This window comes from Oryx dammah, unplaced genomic scaffold (assembly GCF_014754425.2).
Source record: "Oryx dammah isolate SB20612 unplaced genomic scaffold, SCBI_Odam_1.1 HiC_scaffold_3, whole genome shotgun sequence".
NCBI classification, from domain to species: Eukaryota; Metazoa; Chordata; class Mammalia; order Artiodactyla; family Bovidae; genus Oryx; species Oryx dammah.
Genome location: NW_024070187.1, coordinates 36,385,142 through 36,397,690, shown reverse-complemented (window position 1 = coordinate 36,397,690; position 12,549 = coordinate 36,385,142). Strand labels below are relative to the sequence as shown.

The following is a 12,549-nucleotide window of genomic DNA, read 5'->3' as shown; positions in this document are numbered from 1 at the left end:
CTTCTCCAATGTGTGAAAGTGAAGTCGCTCAGTCGTGTCCAACTCCTAGTGACCCCATGGACTGCAGCCTACCAGGCTCCCCCATCCATGGGATTTTCCAGGCAAGAGTACTGCAGTGGGGTGCCATTGCCTTCTCCAGGACAAGTGTCTAGATTATGTTAATCAAATTCTCTCTTGAAATATGAATTTTATTCTAGGAAACAAATGAAACAAAAAAGATTTTCCCACCAGTGTCATGAAAGAGCTTTGTGAAGTTCTGAATTTCTGTGCCTTTCTTATGATTAGGCACAGTAAAGTGTTTAGTTTCTCTATTAGATCTATCTTTTTCTGCCACTATCTTTATTCCCACCTCCTACCCCCACTCCCGCTACTCCAGCTCTCATTGGTATTATGCTTATATCTTCTCCATGGGCCCCCAAACTGGACAGAGGTCCTTTACAATCCAATGCTTCATTTGATACACTCTGCTTCCTTCTTTGCAGCCCTTTAGATTTGGTCGTTCTCAAATAACATGTTCTTTCATGAGGCACCCCTCGTCCATTCCTGAACAGTATCTACCACCAAACTTAAAATATCCAAATCCCTGGGGAACTTCTGTCTCTCATGGTGGCCAACACTTCTTCTACCACAGAGACCATTCCTGGTCTCTCATGGGTGGCAGCTTCTCACTGACACAGTAACACCAACAGAAGGAAAGGCTCTGCCAATTTACCTTAATAAAATATGAACTTGAGTGTGGAGTAGGAGCTCTTGAGCTATTACAGGAAAACATAATTACAAGGAGGACTTGATTCTGGTTTTGAATCAGCCTGAAATTGTAGGCAAATCCCTTGACCCCCACCCTACATGTAAAGCCACAAGACTAAGGGAGGACATCATCTCCTGATGCCAGCTCATCAGATTTCAAGAAAAATAAGTTCCATGTATTTTAAAAGATTTTCTAACTTGGTGGATTTATATCACAAAAACTTGAATTTAATGGGCTCTCCAGTCCACCATCCCATACTATTTTCCTTTTACTATTGGGAATACTGAACTTAGCCTTTTGGAGATATTGTTTAATTTTATATTTCTATCAAAGAACAATTATTTCTAGGCTTTTAGATACCTGTATGTAAAAATGCCAAAACCCTCACATTTTTGCATATAAAGGTTATTCTTTCAAAAGAGAGACTTTGTCAGATATCCGGTGGAAGAGGCATTTCAACATTTTTGATGGTGACAGTGATGTCAGTGACAGAAGATCATGTTTTCTGATTGATTTTATTTCTGACTTGGCCTATTATTAGTTAACTTGTCATTACTTTATTCCATCTGATTTTATTATAAGTTGTTTAATTTTTTTTAGATTTTAAAAGTTGAGGAGAGACATGTCATCTTATCCTTTGCCTCTGAGCTTGGCTGTGCCTGGAGAATACAAGATACAGATATCCATCTTGAGTTTAAAACGTCTTTAAGAGGCTGCTCCTGATCTTCAGCGTGCCTGCTCCTCAGCCATGGCGCCCTCCAGGAAGTTCTCCGTTGGGGGGAACTGGAAGATGAACGGGAGGAAGAACAATCTGGGGGAACTCATCAACCCTCTGAACGCAGCCAAGGTGCCGGCCAACACCGCGGTGGTTTGCGCACACCTCACCACCTATATTGACTTCGCCCAGCAGAAGCTAGATCCCAAGATTGCCGTGGCTGCACAGAACTGTTACAAAGTGGTCAATGGGCCTTTACGGGGGAGATCAGCCCTGGCATGATCAAAGATCTTGGAGCCACGTGGGTAGTCCTGGGGCACTCGGAGAGAAGGCATGTCTTTGGAGAGTCAGATGAGCTGATTGGGCAGAAAGTGGCTCCTGGCAGAGGGACTTGGAGTGATTGCCTGCATTGGGGAGAAGTTAGATGAGAGGGAAGCTGGCATCACTGAGAAGGTCGTTTTTGAGCAAACCAAGGTCATTGCAGATAACATGAAGGATTGGAGCAAGGTTGTCTTGGCCTATGAGCCTGTGTGGGTCTTGGTACTGGCAAGATGGCGACACCCCAACAGGCCCAGGAAGTACACGAAAAGCTCTGGGGATGGCTTAAGTCCAATGTCTCTGATGCAGTGGCTCAGAGCGCCCGCATCACTTATGGGGGTTCTGTGACGGGGGCAACCTGCAAGGAGCTGGTAAGCCCGCCTGATGTGGATGGCTTCCTTGTGGGCGGTGCTTCCCTCAAGCCTGAGTTCCTCGACATCATCAATGCCAAACAATAAGCCCTGCCCATCTCCGCTACCCTTCCTGCCGAGCCAGGTACTAGGTAGCTCAGAAGCCCAGTAACTGTACTGCCCCCCGACCTCCACACATGCTTCTCGTGGTGTCGCCTGACCCCTCTTGTGGCCGAATCCAAAGTACCTCTTCCTTTACCGTTTACACCCTACCTTGTCCTGTTTGGGACCAGAACAATCCCGCCTCCACTTACTGTACCCGTTGGAACTAAACCTGTCACCAAGGTGGCTTCTTCTTGGCTGAGAGGTGGGAGGGTGGTTTGGTCGTGGGTCCCCTTAGTCCCCAGTGAAGACGGGAGAGAACCAGTCCTGTCCCGTCTCCCGCCATGAGGCCAAGGGCTGAGGGAGCCAAGGGCTCCCTCCCACGGTGCCAATGCCTGTGGTCTGAGCAGTCCTGCGTGTGGGGGAATAAATGCCTGGCACTGAAAATAAATAAATAAATAAAATGTCTTTAAGAAATGTTTTTCTTAAGCATTAAAAATTTGAATCTAGATAACTAATATTTTGTGGGACTTCCCTGGCAGTCCAGTGGTTAAGAATCTGCCAGGAAATGGTTCAAACCCTGATCAGAGAACTAAGATCCCACATGCCACTGGGCAACTAAGCCCATATGCCACAACTAGAGAGAAGCCCACGTGCTACAGTGAAGAGCCCACATGCTGCAAATAAGACCTGATGCAGCAAAATAATAGTAATAATAAAGGAATAAAATTAATTAAAATAACTGATAGTCTATTCCTTAGAGTAGTGCATAGGATTAAGAGTAGAAAGAACTTGCATACCAAATCCTGTTATAGTAGGAAGACTTTGTCCATAGTAATAAGTACGAGAAAATCAGTCATTCAGTTTGTCACCCTATATCTAATAAGCTCTTTCTATAGGTGTAGTACCATGACAGCAACACAGAGAGTTATTTGGGAGCAGAGAAAAACAGTGAATTAACTAGAAAATACCAAAAGGAAAAGAAAAAGCCCTAAAACTAAAAAATTTTTAGGGCAGAGAATCTAGATGAAAGCCCAGATACGAGGATAAAAAATCATCTGGAAGAAAATGAGACATACACATAAAGATTACTCTTCCAAAATGGAGAAACTTGCTTGGAAGGCACTGGACCATGGGTATCCTGAGGAATCCAAACTGGACACATTCAAGCAGAACATACCAAACTAAATCCAGTAAATGTCCACTATGTGAACAGCTGGCCTCAGCTGTGTTGTAACTTTTACGGCTGATGCAACAGAATGAGCCATATCATACAAAATTACAACACAAGACCACAACTAAAGACTGGCAGTGATTTGTTTTATGTGGAATCACAAACTGTCATTATTGCAGGTCATTTCAGAAGGTCCAAGTCAGTGGAAAACCTAAGGAATACCAAAAATATAACCCTAGCTAGTAACTAAAACTATATTTGTCAGTTGTGCAATCCCTGAAATGATGATTTCTGAGAACACATTTCTCGTATTTTGGTGTTTTCATATTTGGTATTTCTAGTATTTTGGTATTTTCGTTGAAGAATGTGCTGATTTGATAAATATACTAGGTGTTTTAATTTCACAAAGTAAACATTCAGGTTTTTCACGAAGTAATTGAATAATCAAGTAATAGCACAAAACCTTATCATTGGTAAGTAAAAATTTGCCTCCGGCTCAAAACACAAAGAAGGTATAAGAAAATTATTAACTAAAAAGTGAGATCAAAATAATCCTTCAGTATGTTCACATATAGAAAAGAGTGTTCTTTCCTTACTATGGCTGATATAAATAGATATAGACATGACAGCTCTGGAAATCATTATCGGCTCCCTTCCCCATTCTCTTAGATATTACAATGGTTCACAGCCTTTCAAAGTTCAGTTCTATGATTCCTTAGTATTTAATTTCTCTCTTTAGGAAGATGGGCTTCCCTGGTGGCTCAGTGGTAAGGAATCTGCCTGCAGTGAAGAAGATGCAGGAGACCTGGGTTTGATGCCTGGGTGAGTCTTTGCTGAAGTGACTGAGCACACGCAATCATTATAAATCTATTATATTAGATTAATTTTTTCTTCTTATTGGACAATAATGGAAAAAATAGGTTGAGAAACACTGTGATAGATGGCCTTTCAGTCTTCATTCTTAGTCAGCCATTATTTCAAGAATATTTATTAAATAAATGTCCTACATCAGGCACGGTGATGAGTTGGAGATATAATGGTAAGTAAGACCTTGATCCTATTCTCAAAAACGCCTAACCTATTCAGAGGTCATGAGAGATAAGCAATCAGCCCTGATAGAGAAGGGTCATTACTATCATAGGAGTACTTTGGAAACATAGAAGGGATGCCAACCTAACCAAAGTGAGGCTAGGAACCAGGACAGGTTTCCTAAAGGATGTGACTTCAGAACTGAGCCCTGAATGACTGGTCAGAGTTAGACAGACAAAGACAGCATGTGTCAGAGCCTAGAGAAAGTGACATGGTAAAAAGGAAGGAAATGAAATACTTTAGCATGGCTTGAGCTTAGTGTGAGGACAGGAAATTAAAGGAACAGGACTGGAGTCATTTGTAAGAATCAATCACAAAGTGTTTTCTATGCAACTCTGAGAAGTTTAAATTTTATTCTGAGGATCCTAGAGTCATAGAGGATTTTAAGCAGATGTTGAAAATATATTACTTAAAATGCACTTTAGAAAGTTTATTTTGGCCATGGTTTGAAAAATAAAGAGGTTCTTGTAGTAGCCCATGTGAGACAACAGTGGTCAAGTAAGATGACAGTTGTAGTGAAGGTGAATGGAAGTAAGATTTAAGGGGTGTGGAATTAACAGGACCACAGTGGGGTAGGAGGGGTAAAGGACAGACCCTTCAAGGATGATATCAAATTTCTAGTATGAGCAACTGGAAAAAAAAAACAGAAGGGCATCTGGGAATTTGAGATAATCTGGGAACTTCCAAGGGCATATTTCCATTATAAGTTTGATATGTATGACCCTGAAGGCAAGAGGAAAATTTGAATTAAAAAAAAACAAACCAGCAGATGGATAAGTGAAACTACAGGAACGAAAAAGCTCATCCAGAAAGACTCTGGAGAATGTGAAGAGGAGATGGACAAGAACAGAACCCTGGAAATATCAACATTTAAAAGACAGCTAGAAAAGAGGAGTGCATGAGAGCAGTTGACAAACAGCAGGTGGGGAGGAAAGAGGAAACCAGAGAATGCAGTACCATGTATGCGGGAGGGAGGTAGAACTTTTGAAAGAGGAGAAAACAGTCAGCAGCATCAACCGCTATAGATGCTACCTAGGAAAGTGACTGAAAAGCGCTCACTACAATTAACCAGCAAGAACTCATTGGTTAACCAGAATGAAGTCATTGGTAATATTTATGAGCTAAGTTTCTACAGAATTATGGGGACAGAGGCCACACTGCTGTGGGCTGAGAAATGAGCTGAAGGTGAAGCAGTTATATTCTTAAATACTGGTATCTCTTAAGAAACTTGACTGTGAAGAGGAAGAGAAAAATATATGAGTAGCTAGCTAGGTGGGAATATTATGGATGAAGGGGGGTTTTGTTTCTTTGTTTTATGAAAGAAACTCAAAAAATTAAATTCCAGTGAAAGAGAGCCAATAGGCAGAAGTAGATGGTAAACCAGAGAGATAAACTCCCAGGGAAGGCTGTAGAGAGGTCCAACCAGATTTAACTTTCATTCATTTATCTCTTTCCAAATCTTTTTTATTCAAAATTTGGAAGGAGACAAATTCAGAAACTTTCCCTTGGAGACAGGAACCACAACATAGAGAACAGTCTGTAAGTATTCTTGGTTTACTTAGTTTACTGTCTGCTAATAGCACTGTGTGCTAACATATTTGCCTTCTCCTTTAGAAAAGACAAGGAATTCATTGATACATCTCACTATTGTTCACCTGATGTCAGAAGATATGAAAACGTCCAGTCTCATGTAAATAACCATAAATGTGGTTTTCCTGACTCTGTAAATAGCAATTTAAATAGATATAGTCCTTGCCCTCTAGAATCTCACAATAAAAAACAGATGACATGGATACACATCACCACCACCAGTACCACACAAGAGAATATGATGGTTCTAAGTAGGAATTTATATTAGGTACAGTTTGGTCTTTGTTTTTCCTGGCTGTGGAATATGTGAAAGTTTTGCTGGGAAATTGAGTGTGGTTAGGAAAAGCATTACTTGACTTTCACATACACAGGAGAGGCCTGGGAGGGAAGAGGGAAAGGAGAACTTGATTGGATTATAAACATTAATCAAAATAAATGTATCTCTAGTGGCTCCCACCACCCAAGCTTATAATTCAATAAGTGATAGCAATTGATTGATTACATAAAAGTTCAGAGAGATACTGATGGAAAAATTAGGCAAAAGTTGAACAGGTAAGCCTGGTTGGAGGGCAAAAATGCATACTGGCAATAGAAAGGTTAAAGGGGTATGACACCTTAGATTGGGTAGAAAAGGGTCCAATGATGAAGTATCAAAGAGCAACCAGGCTGATGGGGAGATAGCTCAGTAGAAGAACACTGTAGATGTGAGGGTTGATGTCCAAACTACATACTACTTTTGGTTTCAGAGAGAAAGAGTGGATGAGGGAGATATGGAAGGAACAGTTGAAGGGTTTAGTAATAACCAGAATGTTGGCACACCCAGAATTTTTAGCATTTTTCTGATAGAGAAGACAAAACTTTGACATTTCTTCTAGAAAATGCTAGGTTATTAAGAATTCAATTAAGAGCTGCAAAGAGACTTCACATGAAACTACGTTTTTAGAACATTTATCTTCTTCTTTGTTGTTGCTGTTGTTCAGTCACTATGCTGTATCCGACTCTTTGTGACCCCATGAACTGCAGCACCCCAGGCTTCCCTGTCCCTCATTATCTCCTGGAGCTTGTTCAAACTCATGTCCACTGAGTCAGTGATGCCATCCAACCATCTCTCATCCTCTGTTGCCCTCTTCTCCTCCTGCCCTCAATCTTTTCCAGCATTACGGACTTTTCCAACGAGTCAGATCTTTGCATCAGGTGGCCATCTACTTCTTAGACTTGGCTATTCACAAGTCAATATAGAGTATCTTGAACTCTATATTCTAGCAGGCAAGAAGTAATAAACAATGTTGGAAAGAAAAGTTGGCGGGGAGAGTTTTTAGACTGAGAGAGTTTAACCCAAGGTAAAAAACTAGCAAGAAACACCAGGAATTCAGCTCAATCTTTGATTCTAACTCTCGTGGTCACAGAAGTCTGGGGATGGGAAATAGGCAACAGTAATATTCTACTCTAATATTACTACTATAACCTGGAGAGAAGTAATGAGAACTTGAACAAAGGCAGAAGCGATAAGAAAAGAGGGAGGATGGATTTCAAAGAAACTGTGGAGGAAGTGTTAATAAGATTTGATATCTGAGTAAATATGGCAGGTAAGAAAGAAGTGTACATCACAATGAATGTGGGGTTTTCCAGAAATGACTCATCACACAGTGCAACTCAGCTGTGGCATCAATGAGATGAATGTATATTCATATGGCATAAGAGAATCAGTTCATAACAACCTGTTTAAATAAAGAAGACCATTATGATACTGAGATTTCAACAAAAAACTTTGTTGTATCAGGCATGATTAAAAAAAACAAAGCAGTAAGGATCTGTGATTTTTTTTCTAGCACCACTCCTCAGAAAGTTCCAACTAGCATGCATGAAAAGTGCAGCCAATTTAGATTAGAGGGTTCCTGGAAAGGATATATCAAGCTTAAATAATTTATAGAAAATAAGAGATTACAGAATATTGGAAACAGGAAAATTATTAAAGATCATTAGTTCAATCATTTCCATTAAAAAAAAATAACTATGTACAGACCACTACAAACATATACAAAAGAGAAGAGCATAGTATAATGAATCTCCACTGACTTAACACCAATTTGATGATTATAAATTTATGGCCAACCTTGTTTCATCTTTTTTCCCAACCCCATGATACCTGTTTCATCCATGAATGTTTTAAGATTGAATCTCTAAAAGATGAGAATTCTTTTAAAAACATAATAATAATATAATTATACATAAAACTTAACAATAGTTTGTTAATACCATAAAATATGCAATTCAGTTCAGTTCAGTTCAGTCGCTCAGTCGTGTCTGACTCTTTGCGACTCCATAAATCGCAGCACACCAGGCTTCCCTGTCCATCACCAACTCCCGGAGTTCACTCAGACTCATGTCCATCAAGTCCATGATGCCATCCAGCCATCTCGTCCTCGGTCATCCCCTTTCCTCCTGCCCCCAATCCCTCCCAGCATCAGAGTCTTTTCCAATGAGTCAACTCTTCACATGAGGTGGCCAAAGTACTGGAGTTTCAGCTTTAGCATCATTCCTTCCAAAGAAATCCCAGGGCTGATCTCCTTCAGAATGGACTGGTTGGATCTCCTTGCAGTCCAAGGGACTCTCAAGAGTCTTATCCAACACCACAGTTCAAAAGCATCAATTCTTCAGTGCTCAGCCTTCTTCACAGTCCAACTCTCACATCCATACATGACCACAGGAAAAACCATAGCCTTGACTAGACTTGACCTTAGTCAGCAAAGTAATGTCTCTGATTTGAATATCTCTCTAGGTTGGTCATAGCTTTCCTTCCAAGGAATAAGAGTCTTTTAATTTCATGGCTGCAATCACCATCTGCAGTGATTTTGGAGCCCCCCAAAATAAAGTCTGACACTGTTTCCACTGTTTCCTCATCTATTTCCCATGAAGTGATGGGACCGGATGCCATGATCTTTGTTTTCTGAATGTTGAGCTTTAAGCCAACTTTTCCACTCTCCACTTTCATCAAGAGGCTATTTAGCTCCTCTTCATTTTCTGCCATAAGGGTGGTGTCATCGGCATATCTGAGGTTATTGATATTTCTCCTGGCAATCTTGATTCCAGCTTGTGCTTCTTCCAGTCCAGCGTTTCTCATGATGTACTCTGCATAGAAGTTAATTAAGCAGGGTGACAATATACAGCCTTGACGTACTCCTTTTCCTGTTTGGAGCCAGTCTGTTGTTCCATGTCCAGTTCAAACTGTTGCTTCCTGACCTGCATACAGGTTTCTCAAGAGGCAGGTCAGGTGGTTTGGTATTCCCTTCTCTTTCAGAATTTTCCACAGTTTATTGTGATCCACACACTCAAAGGCTTTGGCATAGTCAATAAAGCAGAAATAGATGTTTTTCTGGAACTCTCTTGCTTTTTCCATGATCCAGTGGATGTGGGCAATTTGATCTCTGGTTCCTCTGCCTTTTCTAAAACCTGCTTGAACATCAGGAAGTTCAGGGTTCACGTATTGCTGAAGCCTGGCTTTGAGAATTTTGAGCATTACTTTACTAGCGTGTGAGATGAGTGCAATTGTGCAGTAGTTTGAGCATTCTTTGGTATTGCCTTTCTTTGGAATTGGAATGAAAACTGACCTTTTCCAGTCCTGTGGCCACTGCTGAGTTTTCCAAATTTGCTGGCATATTGAGTGCAGCACTTTCACAGCATCATCTTTCAGGATTTGAAATAGCTCCACTGGAATTCCATCACCTCCACTAGCTTTGCTCGTAGTGATGCTTTCCAAGGCTCACTTGACTTCACATTCTAGGATGTCTGGCTCTAGATGACTGATCACACCATCATGATTATCTGGGTTGTGAAGATCTTTTTTGTACAGTTCTTCTGTGTATTCTTGCCACCTCTTCTTAATATCTTCTGCTTCTGTTAGGTCCATACCATTTCTGTCCTTTATCAAGCCCATCTTTGGATGAAATGTTCCCTTGGTATCTCTAATTTTCTTGAAGGGATCTCTAGTCTTTCCCATTCTGTTCTTTTCCTCTATTTCTTTGCATTGATCTTGAAGAAGGTTTTCTTATCTCTTCTTGCTCTTCTCTGGAACTCTGCATTTAGATGCTTATATCTTTCCTTTTCTCCTTTGCTTTTTGTCTCTCTTCTTTTCACAGCTATTTGTAAGGCCTCCCCAGACAGCCATTTTGCTTTTTTGCATTTCTTTTCCATGGGGATGGTCTTGATCCCTGTCTCCTGTACAATGTCACAAACCTCATTCCACAGTTCATCAGGCACTCTATCTATCAGATCTAGGCCCTTCAATCTATTTCTCACTTCCACTGTATAATCATAAGGGATTTGAATTAGGTCATACCTGAATGGTCTAGTGGTTTTCCCTACTTTCTTCAATTTGAGTCTGAATTTGGTAATAAGGTGTTCATGATCTGAGCCACAGTCAGCTCCTGGTCTTGTTTTTGTTGACTGTATAGAGAGCTTCTCCATCTTTGGCTGCAAGAATATAATCAATCTGATTTCAGTGTTGACCATCTAGTGATGTCCATGTGTAGAGTCTTCTCTTGTGTTGTTGGAAGAGGGTGTTTGCTATGACCAGTGCATTTTCTTGGCAAAACTCTATTAGTCTTTGCCCTGCTTCATTCCGCATTCCAAGGCCAAATTTGCCTGTTACTCCAGGTGTTTCTTGACTTCCTACTTTTGCATTCCAGTCCCCTAGAATGAAAAGGACATCTTTTTTGGGTGTTAGTTCTGAAAGGTCTTGTAGGTCTTCATAAAACCATTCAACTTCAGCTTCTTCAGCGTTACTAGTTGGGGCATAGACTTGGATTATGGTAATATTGAATGGTTTGCCTTGGAGACGAACAGAGATCATTCTGTCATTTTTGAGATTGCATCCAAGGACTGCATTTCAGACTCTTTTGTTGACCATGATGGCTACTCCATTTCTTCTGAGGGATTCCTGCCCACAGTAGTAGATATAATGGTCATCTGACTTAAATTCACCCATTCCAATCCATTTTAGTTCCCTAATTCCTAGAATGTTGACGTTCACTCTTGCCATCTCTTGTTTGACCACTTCCAATTTGCCTTGATTCATGGACCTGACATTCTAGGTTCCTATGCAATATTACTCTTTTCAGCATTGGACCTTGCTTCTATCACCAGTCACATCCACAGCTGGGTATTGTTTTTGCTTTGGCTCCATCCCTTCATTCTTTCTGGAGTTATTTCTCCACTGATCTCCAGTAGCATATTGGGTACCTACTGACCTGGGGAGTTCCTCTTTCAGTATCCTATCATTTTGCCTTTTCATACTGTTCATGGGGTTCTCAAGGCAAGAATACTGAAGTGGTTTGCCATTCCCTTCTCCAGTGGACCACATTCTGTCAGACCTCTCCACCATGACCCGCCCGTCTTGGGTTGCCCCATGGGCATGGCTTGGTTTCATTGAGTTAGACAAGGCTGTGGTCCTAGTGTGATTAGATTGACTAGTTTTCTGTGAGTATGGTTTCAGTGTGTCTGCCCTCTGATGCCCTCTTGCAACACCTACCATCTTACTTGGGTTTCTCTTATCTTGGGTGTGGGGTATCTCTTCACAGCTGCTCCAGCAAAGCACAGCCGCTTCTCCTTACCTTGGATGAGGGGTAGCTCCTTACCACCGCCCTTCCTGACCTGCATTGTGGGATGGCTCCTCTAGGCCCTCCTCTGCCCACACAGCCACCGCTCCTCGGGTTGCTCCTCCTGGCTGCCACCCCTGACCTCGGACTTTGGTAGCTCCTCTCCGCCATTCCTGTGCCGTTGCAGCCTGGCACTCTCTGCCGCTGCCCCGACCTCGGACGTGGGGTAACTCCTCTCGGCCGCGCTTAGTGCACCGGGTTGCAGCCGCCCACGCTTAGTGCGCAGGTTGCAGCCGCCCCGCCGGGTCAATTAGCTGTCAACATTTCTCTGTTTCATAATTTCTCTAGAAATGTCTCTGAAACCTTTTTAATCTATAGTTTCCCTTCTCTCTCTCTTTTTTTCAACTTCTCCTGCTAATAAGACAGAAGCCAGGTAATATGTTTGATAAGCTTTCCCACTTTCTGAACTCTGCTGAATGCATCCCAATGATGTCATTTTAAATAGTCACCTGTTTCCTATTTCTCTAGATATAGAGATTTCATCAGGTTCAAGTCCTACTGATTGGGAAGAATCCTCCACAGGTGACGGAGGAATGATGGTCCAACTGACTGATGGTTAGTTCTTTTTTGGTGTGAAAATTCCCTTATTTTTAAAAGATGGCTTAAATTGAAGTCTTCTTGAGGTTAAGTGGGTCACATGTTGGTAGAACAAACTTTCAGTCTTTTGATTCTCACTTCTCAACCCCTTTTATTGTGTTTTATAAGCTCAACATTCAGAAAACGAAGATCATTGCATCTGGTCCCATCACTTCATGAGAAATAGATGGGGAAACAGTGGAAACAGTGTCAGACTTTATTTTGGGGGCTCC

At 41.4% G+C, this 12,549-nt stretch overlaps 1 pseudogene; it reads left to right on the top strand.

Annotated features, from left to right (window-relative positions):
• Positions 1-1,441: 1,441 nt before the first annotated feature.
• LOC120861960 lies at positions 1,442-2,595 on the top strand (annotated as a pseudogene).
• Positions 2,596-12,549: the final 9,954 nt, after the last annotated feature.